At 34.9% G+C, this 27,015-nt stretch overlaps 1 protein-coding gene across 2 annotated transcripts in view; it reads left to right on the plus strand.

The window, feature by feature from the left end:
• The window catches only part of LOC140752172 (ADAMTS-like protein 4), a 167,713-nt gene that overhangs the window by 83,623 nt on the left and 57,075 nt on the right, over window positions 1-27,015 (plus strand). The gene's annotated exons all lie outside the window — the stretch shown is intronic.

Genomic DNA, 27,015 nt, shown 5'->3' on the forward strand with positions numbered 1-27,015 from the left:
TGTCATTTTGTCACTTTGAATTCTTTAACAACTTGTTAGACCACCACAGAGAAACGAGATTTTATAATGGACTTTGACGAACCATAAACATTTTTTTTATTAAATCGAATTGTTTCACATATTTACTTTCATAATCACGATATTAATTGTTGTTTCCCAGTAGGATTTCACATGTTTCCATAAACAATTTGAAGTGTAGTATTTGATTGAAAGTAATTTCTACTATCGGCTTGTATAGGTTTTATTATAATATAATAAGAATTACTTATAAATGTCAATATAATTATATAACTATATTTTATACCCAATTAAAGCAGTAAACGAGGGTGTAGCGCACCTGATGTTCATTGTTCATTGCCGACTATGTATATATATGTATGCATAGATTAGTAAAGATTACTCACTCCTAACAAGAAAATGTACCCAGTTTTGAGAATTGAATTGAATTGTATGTAACCAATCTAATATAACAAAAGACTCCTAACTGAAATCAAACAATGCATCTAGAGACACCCCACACCTTCGTGACAATACCGACTGAATCTTACATAGATGCTATACTCATATAGGTACATGAGTCTTAGTCAAAATCCTTCAAATCCGAATACAGGTGAACCAACTATTGTTATAGGGTAGCAAAAGGTGTAACGTCTGTAATCAATAAAGGTAGGCTAGTTTCATGCTATGACCCGCGTGGCGGAGCGGTCACCATAACGAAATTTTCCCGGGTTCGATCACCGGCCAGGCAGATATCTAAATGATGAATTTAGATTTCTGTTTCTGGGTCTGAGTGTTTCTGTATTTGTCTATGTGTGTGTCCATGGCACCCACGACACGGGGAATCTAAGTGTGTGGCTGTGCGTGTAGAAAGCGTTTCTACTAATATTCAAATTAAAATCTTCCATAGTCGATATGAAAAAATATATTTCAATTAATAAATCAATACATTTTAACCGTTTATCCGTACAAAGTAAAACAGGCCGCTAAGACGACTTTCGAGACAAGTTCCATATTAGTGGCATGTATGTAATAATTTTTGAAGCGTGTCTAGATGCCTACGAGCACCATAAATATTTATCTAGCGGTTCCACTCCATAATGGCTGCTTGCATGCAAAGATATTGAGAGCAAATTAATTTACCTATGGTAGTAACCAATTTATACAAAATTAAAATGATTGGCAACTAACATATTTTTATTTATTTATTTATTTTTTATATTGTTCCACAAGCAAACAAGCGTGCTCTACCTGATGGTAAGTGCTCACTGCTGAACATGGACGTCTGTAGCCATATAGAACACAGTTTCTATAAGAACTAAGAAGAAATAAAAAGTTATCAAAGGTATGTGAATTCTTCCAATATACACTTGGCCAGCGCCGTGGACTATGGCCTTATCCTTCTCATTCTAAGATGAGACTTGCCCAGTAGTAGGACAGTAACGAGTTGACGACGAAATTCTATCATATAGCGTCGATTTCAATCGAGATTTTAGTAAATAGCGATTACTAAGTTAACTCCTTAATCTAATCTATCGAGATTTGCAATTTACGATATTAAGCACTAAATCCTACGTGAAATCCTTACTTACTACATCTACATGCTAATAGATTGATTTATTATACAGCTTTAATTTATAGTCATTTGTATTAAAATAATTGGCCAAGTATAATAATTGGTCAAACTCGCGTGGCCACCGTTATAGATACCCTGTAAAAAATTCAATCTATTACGGTTTAAAAGTTAAAGCCTTTTTTTTTTTTGTTTTTTTTTTTCTCGAGGGGGAGACCTTCAAAAGGAACCCGACGACGTGGGAGCGACGCCGGGTTATGTGGGATTTTTACCGCACTAAAACCCCCCCGGTGGCCGTCCTCAACGCTTGTTGGAGAACTCCGGGATCTTCAACGGAACACAACCGGAGCCCTCCAAGCGCGATGCCCAACGGGCTCTACCCTGGGGGAGCAGTTTTCGCTCCTCCCACACCATGTATGTTTACGACGGTATGCGACCACACATACCGCCGTCCTTCCCGGGGTCGCTTGCTGGACGGTTCGAGCTCCCACTCTTGCCGTCCGCAACCCCGGAAGCCCCCTTTTAGTCGCCTCCTACGACAGGCAGGGGATACCGTAGCCCTATTCTAGTCCCGGAACTACAGGGACATTAAAAGTTAAAGCCCTGCAACCTTCGATCAGTTCCTATTGGCGATCGAAACCTGCAATAAATGGACAGACAGCGGAGGCTTATAAATAGGATTCTGGTTTTAATCTTTGGGTATATAACCTTATTTCAATATTAAGGTAATTGTTATTTAATATTATAGTGTTTTTATATAAAAAAATGTAGGAAATATCCATACTTCCAGGAATTTCTGCCGTTAGAACCTATCTACGTGAAAAGATTCTTAACACCTATTATAAAATGAGGTGTTGAAAAAAGTTTTCTTTATGCAACACACATTCATAAATGTTTGTATTTGATACGACGTACATACCTACTTATTATCATATATATAAAATTCTCGTGTCACTATATCAGTTACCGTAATCCTCCGAAAAGTCTTTATCCTTTTTTACCCGACTGCCAAGGAAGGGTTATGTTTTTCGCGCGTATCTTGTATGTTTGTCTTTCTTTATTTGATCTGATCTAACAAACGGCTGGATGAATTTCAACAGTTAAAGTGTCATTGTATTTGTCTCAATGACCCGAGTGTCCTTAGATAGGTGTTAGTAAAAAAAAAAAACAAAATGGCGGATTTTTGGCGCGAAATAGTAACACATGTAAAAAAAAAAGTTAACCGAACCTATCAAGTAGGGTATCAAATGAAAGGAAATTAAACGGAGATTATGAAAACATATTTGTATATATATAAAACAGCAAGGTGACTGACTTACTGACTAACTAAATGACTTTTTAATTTTTCAGAAATCAACGTACACCCTAAACTAAGGACCTTACAGTTCTGAAATTTTGCACATAGGTTCTCTATATAGCGTGTATAAGTACTAAGAAAGGCCTTTTGGAAATTCTACCCTTAAGAGGGTAAAATAGGGGAAAACAGTTTTTTTGAAATCCTTTAATTGTGAAGCAACTACTATTAAATTTTTGTATTTGGCTTTCTGGATAGGAACAAGGACGCTCTTATTTATCCCCATCCGAAAAATCAACCCCGTAGAGGGTAAAATAAGGGTTAAAAGTACATTTGAACAACAGTCAATTTTGAAGCAAACACTATGAAATTTTGTATCAGGCTTGTTGGATAAAAATAATGAAATTCTACCTCTAACGAGGTAAAATAATGACCGAAACTTTGAATTACTGAAGTTATATATATATTTTATAGACCGGAAATGGTGTATCTTTTCACGGAATAGTAACACGTTTTAAAAAAAGTTCATCAAACCTATCGAGTAGGATGTCAAAATAAAGGAAATTAAGAGGAGATTACACATACATTATATAATATATCTTTTATATAAAGTTCTCGTTTATGTTACCGTACTCCTCCGAAACGGTTTCACCGATTTTCACCAAATTTTATATTCATATTCAGTAGGTCTGAGAATCGGCCACTATCTATTTTTTTACCCCTAAGAGATAAGGGTTGTTCACCCTTAACATTTTTTTATTTATATGGTAACACAATGTTTGCCGGGTTAGCTAGTACATATATACTCGTATATACACATCGAGATGACTGTCTGACTAAATGAGAGAGTTGCTGTGCCAGAGATCAACGCAAAGGGAAACCGCTGAACTTAGGCGTGTTGGAATTTTACACATAGGTTCTTTATATAACGTAAATGAGCACTACGAGGATAAAATATGATAATATTGTTTGAAGATCTTTTGTTTTTGAAGCAGACACCTACTATGAAACTTTGTATTTGGCTTTCTGGATAAAAATAATGAAATGCCTATTTCACTGCTTTTGGAAATTCTACTTCAGCCTTTTTGGGGCCGTTGGGATTTTTGATTTTTTAAATTAATTACTTGTTCACCAAATTTTATATGCATATTCAGTAGGTCTGAGAATCGGCTACTATCTATTTTTCATAAGTGATAAGGATTGTTCACCCTTAACATTTTTTTTTATTTATATGGCAACACAACGTTTGCCGGGTCAGCTAGTATTTATTTAATAATCAATTTCCTAGTCTGAAAATTCCAGTTTTATTTGAACATGGTGACAGGCTTCCATTAGTTACACTATATGTCCTTACTACTCTATCATAAAAAGACGGATATCTACGTTTATATAAAGCTTAAGCACCGCTCAAGGGAACCTTTAAACTAGGTAACGTTCCGGTGCCATACGGGCTTTAGCAGACTTGCTGCTTTAGTATTGGTGATTGGCAATTTAGCTGTTTTCCAAAAGCTAGATAGAAGTGGTTCGACGCCGGCGGTATCACCGCCACATCTATTGCTGTCTAATAACAGCAGTGTTATGCGGTGATCTGCTCGAGTTTGTAGGGGGAGGTAAGGGAGACATACTTCTCCGAGGTACTCTAGGGTAGGAATCTAATCTTATCTGGAGTTGATCACAGATATCCACGAGCGGCAGTAGCCACTTACTATCAGATGGACCGCATGCTCGTCTGCTACTCCTATGTTTTAAAAAATACAGTCGGCAAATCGCACGTTTTCGATACCGCGACCAAACAACAAGTCGCCTAAAGGTGTTGGGACGGCGATTCAATCGCCAAAACGCGAATCGCTGATCCTAAAAGTAGTTAGTTTACTAGAACCGTAAGTAGTCGCCCGGGGCACCTGATACATCATGTTGCTTGCATCACAAATTGCATCTAATGCTATTTGCGCACTACCTCGTGTCGATAAATATGAGGGTCATTATCTCAAACACGGTTTATGACGGTAAATTCGAAGTTGTGACTAGATAATTTGTAAGGCAAGGATTTTGTGGTTCGACTGTGGTGAAACCACAACCACTCGTGTTTTCTGGTTATTGGTTTCACCCAAGTTTAATTATATTCCTTTAAGAACTCCGGGGTTTAAATCAAATACGTAAGTAACTTCCCTAGTTACCTACATAAAAACTTGACAAAGAAATTCGACGCTCTGCTAAATTCTTAACTAAACCAACGGAAGCTGTATTTTATGTTTAAAGAAAATTTTATTTTTATCATCATTTTATTTTTAATTTGCACTTATGCTGTAAACAAATTTAAAGACGCTTCACATTTACAGCCCCACACTAACACTCCCTGTGTCGTGGATGTAATGGACTTACATAGACGAACGAGCTTTTGCCCGCGGCGTCGCTCGCGTTACGAAGTAATATTTTCATCCCCTATTTTATCCCCTTGGGGGTAGAATTGATCAAAATCCTTTCTTAGCGGATGTCTACGTCATAATATCTACCTGCATGCCAAATTTCAGCCCGATCCGTCCAGTGGTTTGGGCTGTGCGTTGATACATCACTATGTCAGTCAGTCACCTTTGAGTTATATATATTTAGATACAAACACCCCGACCCAGAACAGAAAACTAAATTCACTGTTTATATATCTGTTTGACCGGGGATCGAACCCGGAACCCTCTGCGCGTCACACCCGAATAGTGATCGATCCGCCACGTGGATCACGGGTTTCTTTAAATCCCCAAAGTAAAATATCAATATAGTTTCATTATTACTCCTCATACTTTCCACCCAGATATTTCTAGATTGTTTGCTCAGAAAACAAGTTCGTTGTTATATGAAAATAAACACAGCTTATTACAGTAGCTGTTGGCTGTTGAAATCTAATAAGACGCGTGGAGCATGACAGCCAAGCTTTACTCCAAGTTAGCGACCTGATGTTAAACACAATTTGTGGCTTAATAGGGTCGAATTTTTCACCTTATTATAAACAAAGATTTAGTTTGTTTGAGCTCAATTTGTTGAAATTAAGGTCTGGAAGGAAAGATAAAAATGTCTTGAAGGGCACTTTATATCAATAGCCGAAGTAAGGTAAGGTAATCATCTAAAAACTAATGATTTCCTGAATACAAAACTAGAATAACGTGATAATGCAATGATAAAATAAATATATCATTATTGCATTATGTACTTAATATTAATTTCATTACTTTGTACTTAGTGTAATTAATCATTAATTCATTTTTCATTTTTCAATTAGAAGTCTAATTTTAAGAATTTCAAGTCCAAAAAGAAGTCCTAATTTCCAAAATTTCATCTTAGGTATGTACGTATCATTCGTTAGTTCCTATAACCAATATTTTTTTATTATTTTCACTATATAACAACTACATAGTATAAATACAAAACTTATCAATTACAAACGTTTAAGCTTACCTGATCCAGTTCACAATCTACCATCTGAGCTAATTAATATGCTTCTAGAATGAATTACTGGTGGACGTATCCTTCCTGATAGCACAGTTAAATGTATTGCCCGGGCCACACTCGAGCGGGCAAGCCATGCATTTATATACTGTGATTACAACTTCCTTCGTAAGCTCGACCTTTATAATCGTATCTTTAAAGTTAAAACGAAATTTAAAAATTCATTAGGCACCTTTTGAGTTCGGTCCTTGTAGTTCTGGGACGAGAATAAGTATCCTTTGCCTGTCGTAAGAGAAGACTACAAGCGTCTTTGTCGATTGCGGGTGGTAAGCTATCCCGTATAGTTACCCCGGGAAGAACGGTAGTATGTATGGCCGCATACCTTTGTACACTCCAAGTGAGCACTTCGGTTGCGTACCTTGGGGAGATTCAGAAATCCCCTACGCAATGCCTAGAACGGCCATAGGGGGGTTTTACTGCTTTAAAAGTCCCACATAAGCCAGCGTCGCTCCCACGGCATCGGGTACTTTTTGAAGGTTTCCCCCTCGCACCTTTGTAAACTAATGATTCAAAAATTGTTTTACTTAGTTACAAATGTTTTGAGCAACTTGTGATTAGTGGACTCTATAGCTGAATGCCCATACGCCACTATTGCTTCATAACCAATGGATGGTCAACCTAACACCGAAAGATAGAAGCTTGAATGGAGCATCTAGATATTTTTTTCAAATTTCTCAAAGTAATGTAAATGAGTACTAAATGATTTTTGGGTATGAATCAACTAAGCTAAATAATGAACAATAACTGTAGCAAAAATAAAGTGACCTCTACCATCTCCAGTTTTACGTTGAATCTTGTGATATTTACATGAATCTATTTATTTTACATTCAGTACTAAGGTTTTTTATATCAACGTTGAGGTAATATAACTCGTATAACAATTTTATGGAGCTTCTCTTGTATACATTATCAACGCTACATAGAAGTTCAATGAATCACCAGATTTGAAAAAAAAAATTGCACATGTTTGACAAACCGTACATGATTGCGCCATATATTAATAAGTTTGTAGTATATTATTCTTTATCTCCCTCTCTAAGAAACGCATTCACACCTACACTATTGTCTATAGCCGCGTTTCCCAACCTGTAGTCCGCGGACCCTTGGGGGTCCGCGAGTATATGTGAGGGGGTCCGCGGTGTCATCTCCAGACCATACATAAATTGCTCATTAAACGCAAAAGGGCCGCTAAACGAAAAATCAGCAAACCAGTTTTATTTGAAAAACGTGATGATGAAGATGCATCCAATGATGCAATGATGTATAACACTATTATTAATCTAAAAAAAAAGCAAAATACATAAATCGGTCAAAATTATGTTTTGACTGGGATTGTTTTTTTTTTTTTGCTCTTCATTTTTTTAAGGGGGTCCGTGAAAAGTGTGCTTGATTTCCTAAGGGTCCGTGGACTGAAAAAGGTTGGGAAACGCTGGTCTATAGTATCTATATAGTTTATAGTAGCATTTATTAAATCCGACGTATTGAATATCTCTCGCCCTTCGCCCAGGGCTCGTAACGGGATTGTGTATCGGTTGCCTTTGTTTTGACAGTAATTGTTGTGAATTGCTCTCGCTATCCATTGTACGACCGGTAACGTAGCTTTAGTTCTAGCCGAAGTTGGAAAACGCATTCACAGTGCAACACTGTTGCGGCAAAAGTGGAATAAAAATTTATTTAAGGGTCTGTGATTGTTTATCTATATATTTATATGGTCTCTGAAGAAGTACCATAAAAGTTTGTCAAATGCAAAAAGTACACTTTTAATTTTGATTTTTAGAAACATTTTATTTGGTACTTTCATGAGATAACAAGTTAAATGCCTTTAATAACGATAAACTCGTCTGCGTAAATGAGTCGCACGAAAAACGCAAATGAGTGACGTCATTTAGATTTTCTTTTTAATTTTAAAGTGTACATTAAAATGTCACTTGTGATAAATAAAAAAGTTAGTACAATTCGTATATTAAAATTCAATACGTCGTATAAGTTACAGCCCGTGACAAAGGGTTTACATACAAAAATGTACCTACAATATGTACTCAAGAAACATTACTACACACTACTACTACACTATCGTAAAGTAATATATAGTACCCGTATTTATTAAATCCGACGTATTAAATATCTCTCGCCCTTCGCCCAGGGCTCGTAACGGGATTGTGTATCGGTTGCCTTTGTTTCGACAGTAATTGTTGTGAATTGCTCTCGCTATCCATTGTACGACCGGTAACGTAGCTTTACTAGCCGAAGTTGGAAAACGCAGCCACAATGCAACACTGTAGCGGCAAAAGTGGAATAAATATTTTGCTTGAGGATGGAATACTCTAAAATTTAAAACTTTTACTTATTTATAAAATAAGCCTTATAAATGTTTATCTACAAAAGTAATTAAATATAATAATAAAAATAATTACACACACAATTAAACAAATTAAATGAATTTGTTGTTAATGGTTAGTTTCTAGAAACAATAAAAGTTTGTTAAAAGAAAAATGTACTTAAACTTTTTTATTTTTATTTTTGGAAATATTTTATTTGGTGCTTTAAAGTAAATAACAAGAAACACGTCTACTTAAAGTAAAATACGGCGCCAAAAACGCAAATGAGGCACGTCGTTTTGATTGTCCTTTATAATTTTAATGCGTACAGAAAATGTCACTTATGCCCTTCGATCACTAATAATAACCTTATGCCACATTAAAAAATAAAGTACATTTCATGTATTGAAATCCATTACGCCGTGTAAGCTACAGCCCGTGACAAAAGATTCATTTACAAAAATGTAATGCACTCAAAAATCATTGCATAATAAATTTTGTTATCTCCACTCAAAAAATATAACCTACCGTCTGTAGCAGTTGGGTAAATAAATTTGATTGTGGGCATATTTTAGCCGTAATATGAGTAAAATTGTTAAACTTGTTTCAAACACCACCCGTCCAATACCAATAGGTGATCTCAGATCTGTCAGTTATAACAGGAAGACTTACATAACAACCGCCTTTATTTATATTACCCACAATATAAAAATATGTCGATCACTCATACGTATCCCATATGATAGCATATATTCAAATCAAAATCAAATCAAATCAAATTTTTTTATTCAAAATAGGTTCTTTACAGATCACTTTTTGAATGTCAAAGCAACTACCACCACTTCACAAGGTGTTTCGTTATGGAGAAGAAGCGGCGAAAGAAACTCCATAACACACATCTTTTAAAAAAAAATGTTTTTGACAATGTTAACTTAACGTAATGGTACATGTGGAGCTGGAGCTAATTCAGACCACACCGTTTTGTCAGTCAAATAATCACTTACTTTATAGTACGCTTTTTTACATAGCGTTAGTTTAACGACATGTTTAAACTTTTTTTCTGTGAGATTCAAAATGTGGTCGGGTATTTTATTGTAGTAGCGAATACAGTTGCCCACGAAAGATCTAGCCACCTTACATAATCTATGTTTAGGAATTGCTAATTTATTTCTATTTCTGGTATTAAAGTTATGGTGGTTACTATTTTTTTCAAACATATCAGTGTATTTTCTTACATACATAATATTTTCATAAATGTATTGACTATGCACCGTCAATATATTAATAGTGGGAAACAGTTCTCTTAGGGACTCACCACGCCGCAGACTATATATTGACCTTATTGCTCTTTTTTGAAAAGTAAATATAGAGTCTATGTCAGCAGCACTGCCCCACAGTAGAATGCCATAAGACATAATGCTGTGAAAGTAACTGAAATAGACAAGTCTGGCAGTGGGTATGTCTGTTAACTGTCTAATTCTTCTGACTGCAAAAGCTGCAGTACTAAGTCTGCTGGACAAAGCAGAGATGTGGGGACCCCACTGGAGTTTAGAATCAATGGTAATCCCCAAGAGAACAGTTTCATTGACGAATTGCAAAGTCTCACCATTTAGAGCGACATTCATCCCCGTACTCCTTACATTTGGTAGCATAAATTTAATACATTTAGTTTTATTAGAATTTAAGAGTAGGTTGTTTGCATCAAACCAGTTCTGAATCCAGCAAAGAGTTTCATTAATATCGTTCGTATCCTGTGATTGTCGTTTTACTCTAAACACCAAGGAAGTGTCATCAGCAAACAAAACAACCTCAGATAAATCCTTTACTACATTTGGCAAATCATTTATATAAACTAAAAATAGAAACGGACCTAGGATGGAGCCCTGAGGTACACCTATTTTAATATTAGAACCTGCTGATAATGCTCCATTTACTTGCACTCGTTGGACTCTATTGTTTAAATAAGAATTTATCAACTTTAGAGAATTTCCCTGAATACCATAATATTGTAATTTTAACAATAAGGTTTTATGATCAACACAATCAAAAGCTTTAGACAAGTCACAAAAAATACCTATAGCATCATGTGCTTGTTCCCAACAATCAAAAATATGTCGCAGCAATTGAACACCAGCATCTGTGGTAGAACGGCCTTTAGTAAAGCCAAATTGCTTTTGATGTAAAAGATTATTTAGTTTAAAATGAAGCAACATTTGGTGTAAGAGGATCTTTTCAAAAATTTTACTTAGAACAGGCAGTACTGAGATGGGTCTATAATTGTTGGGATCTTTAGTATCACCTGCCTTAAACAATGGAATTATTTTACTATGTTTCATTAAATCAGGGAAACAGCCCTGATCAACACACATATTAAAAATAGTGACTAAGTAGGGAGCTAAAGTTTTAATGATTGATATACAAACTTTTACTGACATTCCCCAAATGTCCTCTGTATTTTTAACAGTTAATTCTTTAAAAGCTTTTAATATGTCATTAATTAAAATATGTCTAAATTTAAATTTAATGTGACACTGACTTAAATTCTCTTTAAGGATGGTCACTGCTTTAATTGGGGATGATTTTAAAAATTTAGTAGTATTAAATGGTATATTCGAGAAAAAAGTTTCAAATTCTTGTGCAATTTCTTTATCTGAGGTAATCTGACCACATAAATTATTCATAAACACAGACTTCCGTTATGGGTTACATATGGCAATTTGCGAAAAATTACTTAGAAAAATGATTCATAGTTTTTTCTAATGTCTTAAGATTTCCTGGCTCGGAAATTGAAGACGGAAGACGCCACAGCAAAAATATTGTAGAACACTTTGTTCTCCGACCCCGGCGGAACGATCGACACACCTATTTCTTCCTAATATCAGCAGTGTTAAACGCTCCTGTGTTCTGGTTGGAAGGGTGTGGTAAGAGACATACTTTTCCAAGGCAATCCAACGTGGTCCTCAGGGGTAGAGTCGCATCTATGGATGAGCACAAGTAGGAATCTTATCTTATCTGTGTTGAATATAGGTCCATGGTGGTTAGTAGCACTTATCATCAGATGGATTGCATAAATGCTTGCTATTTCTATTTATTATAAAGAAATCTATAACGCAAGTAGCTAAATATTGAAAACATTTTAAAAAATATTTTTGCAAAACAACAAGGAGCTATTTATTAAGCAGACACTTTATTTAATTTTGACATAGCCTACAAAAGCTAAGAGACGCAAAGCCTAGATATTTCACAGAAGTATTACTCATCTCGCCAGGTGGTAAGCCTCACTTCTTATTAAATGACAGTATAACATAAAAGATCTTGAACAGAAGCTGCTGTGTACTTGCTGAAGGATGTCATAACTCAGCCATGCTGCGCCTGGTTTTAATCGTGCGACAAATTAGTCGTCATGATTATAAATAAGTCATTTGGTGTACTGAGGTTGTTGTATGTCGTGTGTCGTGAACCGTTATCGTAAAATAAGGTACAGTAAGTCACAACTTACTAGTACGATCGATGATAATTTGTCGATGTTGTGTCTGTATAAATAGTACATTACGATACGCGTGGCCAAAGTAGCCTATTTTTGCACGGCGTGAAGTTAGCGCCCGAGCGCAGCGAGGGTGCTAAACGCCGTGCAGATAATAGGCTACTTTTGTCACAAGTATCGTATACTATTTTATAGCTCGTGTGACATAAACCCGCTTATACTTGTGAAGAAATATGAAAAAATATGATAATTATTTTGAAACTTATAAATGATTGAAACTAAAAATTATGAACTAAAAAAGCAATAAAAATGTGACACAACCAAAACCATTGAAATTTATAAAAATTTAGTAATTATTCTGCTCTTGTGATAAAGACAAATCTAACACCACACGTACGTCGAAATCTATCAAGCCATTTAGGCTACATACATGCGTCTAGACCAATGACTTATAATGGGAACTCCATATAGACGTATTAAAGAAACATATGATAAGCAATCACATAATGTACTAATACATAACTAATACTAGTGATACAGTAGAAAATCGATTATCCGGACCTCAGTTATAAATATTCACGATTATTCGGATTGTGAAACGTGAACAAGTAACTTTGTAATAACCCTTACAGATCAGCCATATTTTGTGTGACATGTGCATTTAAATTCCGGAAAGTCGCCAAATCGCAACAAAATAGTTACTTTAAAAAACAAAAACCCGATTGCTAAAAATATAACCTATGTTATCGCCACAATTAAGACGAATCCAACGACACAACATGTATCAAAATTAATGAAGTCGTTTGAGTTTGCCAAAGAATGAAAAATACATACGTAACAAACATATAGTCGAAAAACATCACCTTCCTAAATCGGTTTAAATAGCTTTTCTTCATAAACTCAATTATCCAAGTTTCCGATAATCCGAATGCCACAAGTACGACAACAAATAGGTCGCTTAGTCGAGATTCTACTGGAGTAGTATTATGGCTAATTTTGATAATGATTCCTAATTTAAATATCTCCTACTATGGTGTGTAGCGAAAATACACAGTCAAAACAAACAATAAAATTCGATAAAGCCCAATAGTTAGTCTTATAGTGATGCTATTGCTTAGTATGTACACAATTGCAAAAACATTTATAAATACGTCCAAAATAAAATATTAAAATAATTATAGCTTTAAACAAAATACTCATTACTCACTTTTAATTTTTAAATGGCATTTAAAAGTATGAAACGTTCATAGCTATGTTTATTTTTTACAACTGTGAGGGTAGTGTATTAATATTCGTATGGTGTAAAAATCGGCTACTTTGGACACAGAAATGCGTTGCTAAAATGCGGGTTTAGGTCACAGAGTGCTATAATAGTACATTACGATACGCGTGGCCAAAGTAGCCTATTTTTGCACGGCGTGAAGTTAGCGCCCGAGCGCAGCGAGGGTGCTAAACGCCGTGCAGATAATAGGCTACTTTTGTCACAAGTATCGTATACTATTTTATAGCTCGTGTGACATAAACCCGCTTATACTTGTGAAGAAATATGAAAAAATATGATAATTATTTTGAAACTTATAAATGATTGAAACTAAAAATTATGAACTAAAAAAGCAATAAAAATGTGACACAACCAAAACCATTGAAATTTATAAAAATTTAGTAATTATTCTGCTCTTGTGATAAAGACAAATCTAACACCACACGTACGTCGAAATCTATCAAGCCATTTAGGCTACATACATGCGTCTAGACCAATGACTTATAATGGGAACTCCATATAGACGTATTAAAGAAACATATGATAAGCAATCACATAATGTACTAATACATAACTAATACTAGTGATACAGTAGAAAATCGATTATCCGGACCTCAGTTATAAATATTCACGATTATTCGGATTGTGAAACGTGAACAAGTAACTTTGTAATAACCCTTACAGATCAGCCATATTTTGTGTGACATGTGCATTTAAATTCCGGAAAGTCGCCAAATCGCAACAAAATAGTTACTTTAAAAAACAAAAACCCGATTGCTAAAAATATAACCTATGTTATCGCCACAATTAAGACGAATCCAACGACACAACATGTATCAAAATTAATGAAGTCGTTTGAGTTTGCCAAAGAATGAAAAATACATACGTAACAAACATATAGTCGAAAAACATCACCTTCCTAAATCGGTTTAAATAGCTTTTCTTCATAAACTCAATTATCCAAGTTTCCGATAATCCGAATGCCACAAGTACGACAACAAATAGGTCGCTTAGTCGAGATTCTACTGGAGTAGTATTATGGCTAATTTTGATAATGATTCCTAATTTAAATATCTCCTACTATGGTGTGTAGCGAAAATACACAGTCAAAACAAACAATAAAATTCGATAAAGCCCAATAGTTAGTCTTATAGTGATGCTATTGCTTAGTATGTACACAATTGCAAAAACATTTATAAATACGTCCAAAATAAAATATTAAAATAATTATAGCTTTAAACAAAATACTCATTACTCACTTTTAATTTTTAAATGGCATTTAAAAGTATGAAACGTTCATAGCTATGTTTATTTTTTACAACTGTGAGGGTAGTGTATTAATATTCGTATGGTGTAAAAATCGGCTACTTTGGACACAGAAATGCGTTGCTAAAATGCGGGTTTAGGTCACAGAGTGCTATAAAATATGTTTTATCAATAAATGAGGAAATAAATTGATGTTCGCGAGTAATAATAATCGGTTAATTGTGATTCGAACTAGTACCCAAAGGGTTTCGTACCATCATAAAGTAGGTATGCAACACTAATATAAAGTTTTAAAATGATATCTTTATCATAGCAGCGTGTCTGCTATTCCGGTTTGATAGACAAACTGATAAACTGTGTAAAAGAGATTTTTTTTATTGTCATAGCGACCAAACATTACACTGTAAAATTACAAGTTTAACTGTTTCGCTTGAAGAAATAGAGCCCTGACAGATGGACAGTTATCGGATCAGTAGTATGATCCCGTTTTTCCTTTTAGGCACGGAATCCTAAAAGCCTACATTAATACTACAAATTACAAAAACATACATAATTATTATTGGGTAAATTCCCTTAATATTTACTGATTACTACTCATAACAGTCGTAACCTAACGTAAATCTAGACTAACTTCCCGCTTATTTCTAATAAGCCATAATTAATCAATCGGTCTCTAGGCAGTGTTTCAACAGTTTAATAAGCGGTCATTATTGCCACATTGCCCAACATTTGAGCCCATTTACTTTTATGTCGTCATTTCTTAATAATCGGATATCCTCGTGAAAGTGGAGCCCAATTACTGGGCTTCGAAACCACGCTAACAACGCCCTTTATGCACTGTAATTTGTCGGACAGTCTATTAACGGCTTACGAGACGGATTAAGTTTGTTAAGAATACGAGATTTTGGATTTAGATACGGACATGTTCTTTTTTGATGTAAACAGAAAAGTGTTTGTGCTTGTTTTTCTTTTGGAGTTAACTACCCGATCTATAATCATCGCCAAATAGGACTGGAATTCCACCCTTCTATGATCTTCTATATTCCAACATAACCCAACCCAATTTTGTAGAATTTATGAAACGCTATAGGATTAGTTAGGTTAGGCTTTTATTTAACATCGGGCTGATCAGCTGGTAGTTCATCATAGTCCGCAAGTGGATATGCAACTTCCCGATAAATCTATGTAAATCAATTGTGATTTTGCATATCACGGAACGTATGTTTTGTGGAAGTATAAGGAAAAGAAATAAGAGTTAAAGGAAAATTCCGATCTTCCTGCTTGATCCGATTGTAAACAATGAATAACATAAGCCTGTGTAACATCTTACAGGGGAAGGAAAGATATAAAATTTAGATCGGCTACAAGTGCCTTACTACACAAATACAAAACAGTAGCGTGTAGCAGTGGTTTTATAAAGCAGAAATAGGTGAGGCAGCGACACTGATGCAGTTAAGCACAGAGTTCTACATTTGATTAAAAACTTTGATCTCTGAAATCTATTTAATAAATTTTAAGATTTCCGTTTGTCCCACTCAGATAAGCCTTTGTTTAGAAATAAATATAATAAGAAATATTAATGCTACCGCAAGACCTTTCGTACCTTTCACGGAGTTTTAATTAAAATATATTTTTGGAATCGAATTCCCTTTGTTTCAAATTGTATTGCGTTCAAATAACTAAGAAAATTAAGACGAACATTACACAATTTCCTGATAAGTAATTGAAAGCGTTGCTAAAAATAGCTGCTAAATTGGTGCCGTTAAATCAACGTTTGTAGCCTAGACTCTTCAGTTCGGTCTAGTTTCTATTTATAAGGCGTTAGGTTCGCAAACATAATGACACTAAGTCAACAATGAAACAGTGAGTCTTGTGCATATTATGCTGGGTAAAGTGTGCTGTGTGCATTGTTAGCGAATTAACTTAATATTAACTTTAAGGGAACAATTCTTGTGTATATATTTAATACACGTAAATATAAGATTCTCGAAAATAGTGCAAGAGTTTCTTTACCATTTTGTAGAGATAAATATGTATCGAAAAATCGTTTTCAAACAAATATAATTAAAGTATATATTTTTTTATTTTTAACGCCATCTCGTAGACGTGGTTACTTTAATGCATATGCTACATTATGTTAAATAGCATTGTGGCCGACCTCAGGTAGGAATATTTAATTCTATCTGGAGTTGACTGTTGATCCACCAGTTTGAATATAGGAGTAGCAGACAAGCATGCGGACTATATGCCGGACCAACGTACCGTGTTTCGTCCACGAGCCCTTTTCCCTTCTACCTTACCTTTACTTCTACTTTGAAGTCTTAAACTGTAGTGACTGTTTAAAATGAAGTAGGTTACATACTGATGCAATCAAGATTACAACAAGAAAATGAGCAATGAAATATTCACGTAACAAACAAACTAAGCACATCCCAGAATAAGCATTACAATTTCCATTTAATATCAATAAATAGTAACCTTATTTAGTAATCACCACATTACCGATGTAACGAATGACATAAGCAAATGAGAGAATTGTACAGATAATAGTTATTTTTAATCATGTAATCGTTCTCTTTAAAGGATATTACATGAAACGTGAGTGCCGATCAGTGACTAATTGGTAAATTACAGCATCGCCAATTTCGCGTCAGATTGAACTCTAACCTGGCACATGCTGGCAGTATATATGAAAATAACAGATTAATGAGCCTTTTAAAATTTAAATTATTTTATGTTTATGAGATGGTTTAACTTGAGCATGATGGTACAACTGGAGTCTGGACGTACACGGCTACATCTATTGCTTGCAGAATTGTGGAAAGCAGTTGTTGCGTTTATGTGGAAAGATGTGGATGCCGGCTGACTTATATTTCAGGCGATCATATTAATCATCAGGAGGGAATGCTGTGATCGGCTGCAGCTAGAACCCCTGGTCTTTATTGAGTTTGGAGTCTGGACTAGAAAAGCAGTTTAATATGGAATTGGTTACAGATGTCCATGAGTAGCAGTTTACCACTTACCAACTGGTGGACTGCGTACTCGTCTGATTCTTCAATCTTATAAAAAATATTATTATGTATATACATTTTTGGAATTTAAAATTTGGAAATATACATCAAATAGAGTCGCTATATTATCTTTTTGCCAATAGGTATAGTTCGCGCCAAATTGCTAGTCCGCTCCGAAGTTGTTGCGAGCAGGTGTAGTCATATACTTTGCTATGGCGACGCGATTTATTTCAGAGCGGACTAACAGTTTTACGCGGACTATACTATACCTACTATACAACAATAATGACAGCTTAACTGTTAATTCATCACTCCCCATATTTTTTCACGGTTTTAGCCGATCCCTGACAGCATAGACATGAAAGATCCATATCGTCGATTTTATTCACGAAAATATAATAAAATTTTGTACTAAATTACTACGGGAGACAGATATTTCGTATTTATGCCAACTCTAAAATCAATTCACATACATTCGAACATACTACAAAGGAAAGACCTTAATTAGAAATAGGCCTCCTAATTGGTCCATTCCTAATATTAGGCGCACCTGTTACCCACTATAAATCTAGATTTATGTCGAGTTTACACGTATACGCGTTCCAGCCGATACAATTAAGTGGTATTAAATTACACCGTAATAACGTTAAAAGCAAAAGTGCTACGATAAAGGTAGATCGTGCGATGAGATATTAAAGTGAGAATGGGCTATAAAATTTTAAATGAAACAGCTCTATTACAAAGTATATAATCAGCGAATATGAAGGTATTTTAATGTAATAACATGAGTAGGTATATGGTGGAACCGCGCTGCTGTGTACTGGTTTGAATGGTAAGTGCTGTGGTAAGAGAGACACACTTTCTGAGGTATTCCAGCTTAGTCCTCAGGGGCAACGGGTTATCTGTGGCGGACCTCAGGTAGGACTCTTATCTAATCTGTGGTTGATAACAGATATGCCTGGGTGGCAGTAGCTACTTACCATCAGGTGAACTGCATGCTCGTCTGCTACTCTTACATTATAAAAAAAGTATTATGTCGAGTTTACAAGTATATACGTTCAAGCCGATACAATTAAGTGGTATTAAATTACATCGTAATAACGTTAAAAGCAAAAGTGCTACGATAAAGATAGATCGTGCGATGAGATATTAAAGTGAGAATAGACTATAAAATTTTAAATGAAACAGCTCTATTACAAAATGTATACTCAGCGAATAAGAAGAGGTATTTTAATATTTTATTTTTATTTCCATTTAACTCAGACATAGTCCAGATTTTGTTAGTATTTACATTGTACTTAAAAACCTATGTTAGTAAAATTTATTATAATTAAAAAGAAGAAACAAAAAGTAATAATAATAAATAACAAATATAACAATACAACTAAAATTATTTTCTACGCGACATTCCCACGTAGATCACGTGCACCATATTCCAGTGGCTCATTATTGGGCTGTTGATCTGATGACTGATGACGCTTACGAGGCTGTTGGTGCTGCCAGTCACACGTCGCATCAGGGATGCGGTCCTCTTGCGTAGGATCGCATAGAAATCGTCTACACGCGCTTCAGTAAACATTCCTGATGCACTGCAGTAACGTGACAGCCCCATAAGCACCCTAAAAGCGTCATTGTACTGAACACGCAGAGCGTTGTATGCCTTCCGCGAATGTTTGGTCCAGAGGTTGCAGGTGTAAAATGATTGGCAGTAGGCTTGAAAAAGTGTGACTTTAACACTTTTATCACTTTAACACTTTAATATAATAATACGAGTAGGTATATGGTGGAACCGCGCTGCTGTGTTCTGGTTTGAAGAGTAAGTGCTGTGGTAAGAGAGACACACTTTCTGAGGTATTCCAGCTTAGTTCTTAGGGGCAGCGGGTTATCTGTGGCGGACCTCAGGTAGGACTCTTATCTAATCTGTGGTTGATAACAAATATGCCTGGGTGGCAGTAGCTACTTACCATCAGGTGAACTGCATGCTCGTCTGCTACTCTTACATTATAAAAAAAGATTTATGTCGAGTTTACAAGTATATACGTTGCAGCCGATACAATTAAGTGGTATTAAATTACATCGTAATAACGTTAAAAGCAAAAGTGCTACGATAAAGATAGATCGTGCGATGAGATATTAAAGTGAGAATGGGCTATAAAATTTTAAATGAAACAGCTCTATTACAAAATTATTATACTTAGCGAATGAGGAAAGGAGTTTTAATATTCATGGTGGAATTTCTGCAGGGATTTTGGATTTTACTTCTTGTGCTAATGCGTCATATTTATTCAGCCGTAATTTTTGTTAAAGGTAACGTCATTTTTTTTAAAAGCTCGTAAACAAGCGATTCCCGCATCGAATATAATATTTGTCATTAATTTATTTCAATAAAGGACTATTTTTTTCTTATTTTAAAGTAGCAATTTTATTTTCATTTCAAAAAATATAATGTATAATCCTGAAAAGTATGTATAACATAAATACCAAGCGGCTACCGTATGTTGTATGCAGGCCGCGGCTTTGAGCTACCCTCTGAAAATAGGTGAAAGAAAAAAAAGGTCCGTCCCCGTCCCCTAAATCGTACTGCCCTTGGTTTGGCGAAAAAAGGTCTTCCGACCCTAAGCCGAGGCGGGCTGCAACAGGCAACTGAGAACTAATATGCGAACAAGACAAAGCAAGTGGCAAGGTGCGCTAGCCACGTTTGTTTCGGTGTAACGACCATAAATATTGTGACAGTCATTGACAACTCAAACCGAATACATTTGTACAACAATAGCGATCAATCTCTATGTCGCTGTGTCTTCGGAAATTATGAGCATTGTCTCGGCGCTATAAATCTCAGTTATTACTACGCTATATAATAGAGAAAACACGATTGCCATTTACTTGACATCTTATTTGCGGTAAAGTATTTGTATGCGAGTCTATTACAATACGTAATTAACACATCTATTCACCTTTGAGCGCGAAACGCGATTGGTTGAGAGTGTATTTGACGTTCTTAATTTAAAATTTAATTATTTTTGAATAAAAATCGCCATCTGTTAAAACGTCATAATAAGTATAGTCAACTTTTTATTTTTATCTTGCAAGATTTATGTCCTCTATTAAATGTCTTTTAACTATGTCTCGCCGTTGTAGCAATGCTAAAACTATTTTACAAATTTAATGTTTTTGATAATTTTAAACAGTGTAAGTTTCACGGTGTCTTTTAATGTGCCTATTAATTTATTATATTGCTTCTTTTAAACAAATAAACATATAGTAAGTGTGATTACTAATAAGTGATGTTAATATCGGTTTAGTACGTTGGCAGTTCGGATTTAATTCAATGTGTTTGCTTGTCTTTCATGTATTAACTTATGTATAAACTTATCATTTATCATCATTCATAAATTTTAAGAAGGTATAGGACTTCTAAGAAATAAATTCTTGCACACAATTTATTTTCAATTCATAGGTAACATAAATACTGATATTTTTTTCCTTGCTTTTTCTTATAATAAACCTATCTATGTTTATTTTCGTATAAATTATTAATAACATTAGCAGTTTATATACAGACTTTCACAGCGTTAACAATATACCGAATTTCATTAGAAGATGAATCTGGATTTGCTAAATTATTTTGAGTTTCAGGTCGGCTTCCGAAAGTAATTCCGTTTTAGAGCTCACACGTCCAATATTTTATTCAGTGCCCGCCTCTACCGGTCTTTGTGAAAATCGTTAACAAAATCCAATGAGCAAAACATTTGTATGGTTCGTCGACCTAATTAATTGGTCTCAAGTGAAAATTCTATTCTTGCTTTCAGATCTTTATATTTCATTTTGTGATTTTCGTCAACTTGTTATTGTCCCACTGGTGGGTACGGGTCTTCTCTTAGAATGAGAAATTAGACCTGTCTACCGTGCTGGAAAAGTGCGTATTGGTAGACTGCATATACCTTTTAGATCGTTACTTTGAGTCTATGAGAGTTATGAGATTAACGTTCAAAAATCAAAAGTGCGACCCTCATGTTATTTTGTGTTGATAAGGATCAAATTGTTCTACTGGTATGTCATGTCTTATGGTGTTTAAGTTGAGTTCGTGTTATTTCAAGTTTACTATTTGTATCAATTAATAAAATTATAGTAATTATTTGCGTGATACGGTAAGGCAATTTTTGTACTCGTGAAGTAAAATGAAGTGTCACTCAGAAATGTATTTATTTTTTGGTCACCCCGCAAGGCGTAAATTACTTTCAGAAGTGGTAACGCCAAAGGATTCTTTGAAAAGTTTAGTAGTCATAAAAGTAATTCATATTATAATATGAAAAGAAGAGCTCAAAGAAGATAATTTGAAAAGAGACACATTTTCATTTTCAACCGACCTACCATAAAACAATAACATAATTCCAACAGTCAAAAAGTCGATACATTTCAAGAAAAAGCAAAAACAGATGCCTTTGAAGAAAACAAAGCCGAAACTCGAAACGAGGTTAATAAGTATAAAATAAATGACGTAACGACTGTATTATGTTCCAAATATATCATATCGGTCTGACTCATTGCCAACAAGTGCGATCTGGATGGGCTCTGGGTTACGTTACATCAGACCTCTTGTCTTGCTGTTCACGACAGCTCGAAGGAATCCAGGAGGGCTTAGTACTGATGAAGGTACGACATAATTGATATAGTATTTCGTTTCATGTAACCACTGGGTCAAGTATGTTATGAGAGGTTTGTGTTCTGTAAAACTATCTACATACTTATTTATTTAATTACTTTTGGTTCTTTGTTCCAACGACTCTTAATGCCGTACTTTTAAATTGACATACAAATCAAACATACGAATACAATCTTAAATAAAACGTATAAGACAGATCGTACAACAATAAAATGACTATTATTGATCTAAGTCAAACTTGAATGAACAGAAGGTCAAGAAGTAGGTACATATAATGTATTTATATTAAAATGGCAAATAAATTACGCATAAAAAACTATAATTCCACCCGACACACACAAAGACGAAACAACCAACATTGATACCGAGAACAGACATATTTTCTTTAAACTTTCGAAGTCTGTCGCCAAAGCGGACACATTTTGAGTTATGTCACCTCAGAATCCGTAGAAACCGTTGATCTCGATCAGCTATTTGACGAAATAAATAACGTGTCACTGGTATAGAATTGCGCAATCTAGAATTCCACGCATAGCGCAAGTCAACCGTAAATCCACGAGTGTGACAGCATCCCGTGAAATACGTTCAGTGTAAGTCTGTAAGCTTAGCGTTTAGTTATTGGTCACGTTCGGAGATACGAGGTTTTATCGCGAATGTTCCGGGTTATATGTATAAGGTATTTATGTAATATAGAAGTAGCAAAGGAAGCATGAAATCCAACCGATGGGAAGTACCCACTGCCTCCCAATATCTGATACTCACCCCAGATAAAATTAGATTCCTAATTGTCGGCCACAGATGTATTGCGAATAACAATTTCCCCTAAGGAATAACTTGGAACGATTTGGATAGTTTTCCTCCCTTACCACGCCAATCAAATCAGAACTCAGCAGTTATTAACACTGCTATTAATAGCTGCCTCCCAATATCTGATAATCACAAAACAAATGATTAGAATCCTACCTGTCGAACACAGATTCACCTGAGGACTTCCACACCATTCAAATCAAGACTGCTGTTTTAGGTCGTAATAGATGTGGCGGGGTTTTTCCCGGTGGACTGCATACTTTTCTGCTACTCTTATATTAAAAAATGTATATCTCATTCTTTTGCACGTCCTACAGCTTGACCAAAACGGCTCAACGGAATTTAACAATATCATGAGGTGCCGTTGGATTCGTCTAAATTGAGTGTTGTGTTAAAATGTTGACGTACTATCTAATAATACCCATGCACGATTATGCAATCAAACAATAGATTGCCATCAATAAACTACGATTTGAGAATGATTAAAATTAAAGAATTAACCTCTGTCATCGACCTCCCAAATTAACGCTCTTCAATTACAGAAGTAGATTTAAGAAATTAATATATCTTTTTATTAATTAGTCCAAGTATTCTAGGTATTTATATTAAGTACGTTGACCAATCTATATGAGATCATAGACATCTGCTATGATGTCAGTGATAGTATATTCGCACATAATTACCATTTGGATTACTTTTACATATTTATACGGGCAAATAAAAGTTAATTGATCCTCTCTATAGATTTGCATTAAAGATATGGCTTTTTAAAGCGTTAAATATAGTGGTTTGACTGCCACGTAATCCGAGGTCCGAGGTTAGAATTTACGAAAATCTCAGTATTATATTTTATTCCTTATAACATCAGTGAATAGTTAGTGAAAGTCCCGTCAATATACCTCCAGCTGTTTTAGACATAAACCAGAACAAACAGACAGACAGACAAAAATGTTACTATTTCTTTTTTGGCTTCACAAACAGATACATCAATTTTATTTATTTATATACATTTTGTGGTTCCAAGGTTGCCAAGCATAGGCTTAGGCTTTATTTCCAGTTTTTCTTCTAAAATTCCCACTTCTTCATAAATCAACGATGCTTGGGCAAACTAGTTTGATTTGAAACTAGATCGTTAAACAGTAGCGGTTCAGAAAGCAGCGCTACTGCTTTTTGCTGATAAAGTTAGACATTATGTTTTATTTGCATCAACTGTATATAATTAGTATCGGAGTGCCCGCTTGCCAGATTGCGGAGTCGGGTTTAAATGACAAATTTGCAAAGATAGATACATAATTAGCTACTGACGTTGGATGATAAGGGAAATTAGATACTGTAGGTTAATATTGGGTATTATATTGCTTTGAGCTGTACTTAAAAAATCGGTTGTCTGTAAAGTCGGTTTACTGACGATAGTTGAACGTGACAACGTCATATGAAAATACTGATGGAATGGTTGCATTTTTCAAAAGAAATTTGTAAAATAATAATTAATTAATTAATTAATTTTAAACTAATAATTTACTTAACACTATCAACATTTATCAATAGTATGACATAACCTATAAACTCAGTTTCTCAACTTTTGTGTCAATCTAACAATTAATCAATCAATCATAGTTTACGATAATGAAATATCAGTGTACAATTATTTACCTTTATTGTTGTAGTTGTTGTAAATGATAAATGACGAATCTAAGCACTCCATATTTTCACTACAGACACAGCTGACGATACTTTAACCACACGTGTGAACTTGTATTGTGACGCTTTCTTGTTTTTCCAACGCCAAGAACGTTCGAGAAAGACAAAGACAGAGACACAAGCATGCGCCGATTCAATGCGCCTAATTCTCTAGTGCTGCGCGCGCGGCAGACCGATCATAGTTGAGTGGGAGAGAGACGCAAGGCATTCGGCGGGCCTCTCTCTCGTTCGGTGACTCATCGTAACGTTACCGGGCGTTACACTTTTTCATAAGTGACTCCCAGCCGCAACCTAATTTAAGACGTTGTCACGTCAAAATGAAGTACTAACATCCGCGCGCTTATGCTTGCCTGGTACATAGGTAGTAATATTTCCTTACTTCTTGTGAATTTTCCTTTAAAATCGATTGACCTGTTTCTAAGGTTACCTTCTTGAGGTACACACACAGACGCAAAAATAAACTTCAAACAAGTAATTAATTTAAAAAATCAAAAACCCGACTGCATCAAAAAGGCTGAAGTAGAATTTCCAAAAGCAGCGAAATAGGCTTTTCATTATTTTTATCTAGAAAGCCAAATACAAAGTTTCATAGTAGGTGTCTGCTTCAAAAACAAAAGATGTTCAAATATGTAATATTATCCTATTTTATCCTCGTAGTCTATATAAAGAACCTATGTGTAAAATTCCAGCACGCTTAAGTTCAGCGGTTTGCCTTTGCGTTGATCTCTGGCACAGTAACTCACTCATTTAGTTAGACAGTCATCTCGATGTGTTATACGAGTATATATGTACTATCTGACCCGGCAATCGTTGTGTTGCCATATAAATAAAAAAAGTTAAGGGTGAACAACCCTTATCACTTAGGGGTAAAAAAAATAGATAGTAGCCTATTCTCAGAACTACTGAATATGTATATAATATTTGGTGAAAATCGGTGAAGCCGTTTCGGAGGAGTACGGTAACTAACACGTGAATTTTATATATAAGATATATTATACATATAATGTATGTGTAATTTCCTCTTAATTTCCTTTATTTTGACACCTTACTCGATAAGTTTGGTGAACTTTTTTTTAAAACGTGTTACTATTTCGCGAAAAAATCCACCATTTACGGTTTATAAAATATATAACTTCAGAAATCAAAGTTTCGATCATTAATTTACCTCATTAGAGGTAGAATTTCATTATTCTTATCCAACAAGCCTGATACAAAATTTCATAGTCTTTGCTTCAAAATTGACGATTGTTCAAATGAACTTTTAACCCTTATTTTACCCTCTAAGGGGTTGATTTTTCGGAGGGGGATAACTAAGTGTGTCCTTGTTCGTATCCAGAATGCCAAATATAAAATTTTATAGTAGTTGCTTCAAAATTAAAGGTTTTCAAAAAAACTGTTTTCCCCTATTTTACCCTCTTAAGGGTAGAATTTCCAAAAAGCCTTTCTTAGTACTTATTCACGCTATATAGATAACCTATGTGCAAAATTTCAGGACTGTAAGGTCCTTGGTTTAGGCTGTACGTTGATTTCTGAAAAATGAAAAAGTCATTTAGTTAGTCAATCAGTCAGTCACCGTGCTATTTTATATATATACAAATATGTTTTTATAATCTCCGTTTAATTTCCTTTCATTTGATACCCTACTCGATAGGTTCGGTTAACTTTTTTTTTTAAATGTGTTACTATTTCGCGCCAAAAATCCGCCATTTTGATTTTTTTTTACTAACACCTATCTAAGGACACTCGGGTCATTAAGACAAATATAATGACACCTTAACTGTTGAAATTCATCCAGCCGTTTTTTATATCGGATCAAATAAAGAAAGACAAACATACAAGATACGCGCGAAAAACATAACCCTTCCTTGGCAGTCGGGTAATAAACATACACATTACGTTATATTTTATGTACTACGTACGTATGTATGGGTATGCTGTATACCTATTATAACCCTTGAACTGCTCAATCCGTACCTAAATAGGTCAGACTTGTACGTCAGCTATTGATCCTTTGATCCATTTATAGGTATAGTACTTTGCCTTAAAGGTTTTGCTAACTTTAGATCGAGGCTGTACATATTTGAAGCGTTAGTTCTCAGAGATTTGCAAGATATAGGTTAGCAACTTACATAAGACTTTGGT

The sequence above is a fragment of the Epargyreus clarus genome, unplaced genomic scaffold (genome assembly GCF_041222505.1).
Source record: "Epargyreus clarus isolate Ecla_fem2 unplaced genomic scaffold, WU_Ecla_fem_2.2 ptg000024l, whole genome shotgun sequence".
In the NCBI taxonomy this organism is placed as follows: domain Eukaryota; kingdom Metazoa; phylum Arthropoda; class Insecta; order Lepidoptera; family Hesperiidae; genus Epargyreus; species Epargyreus clarus.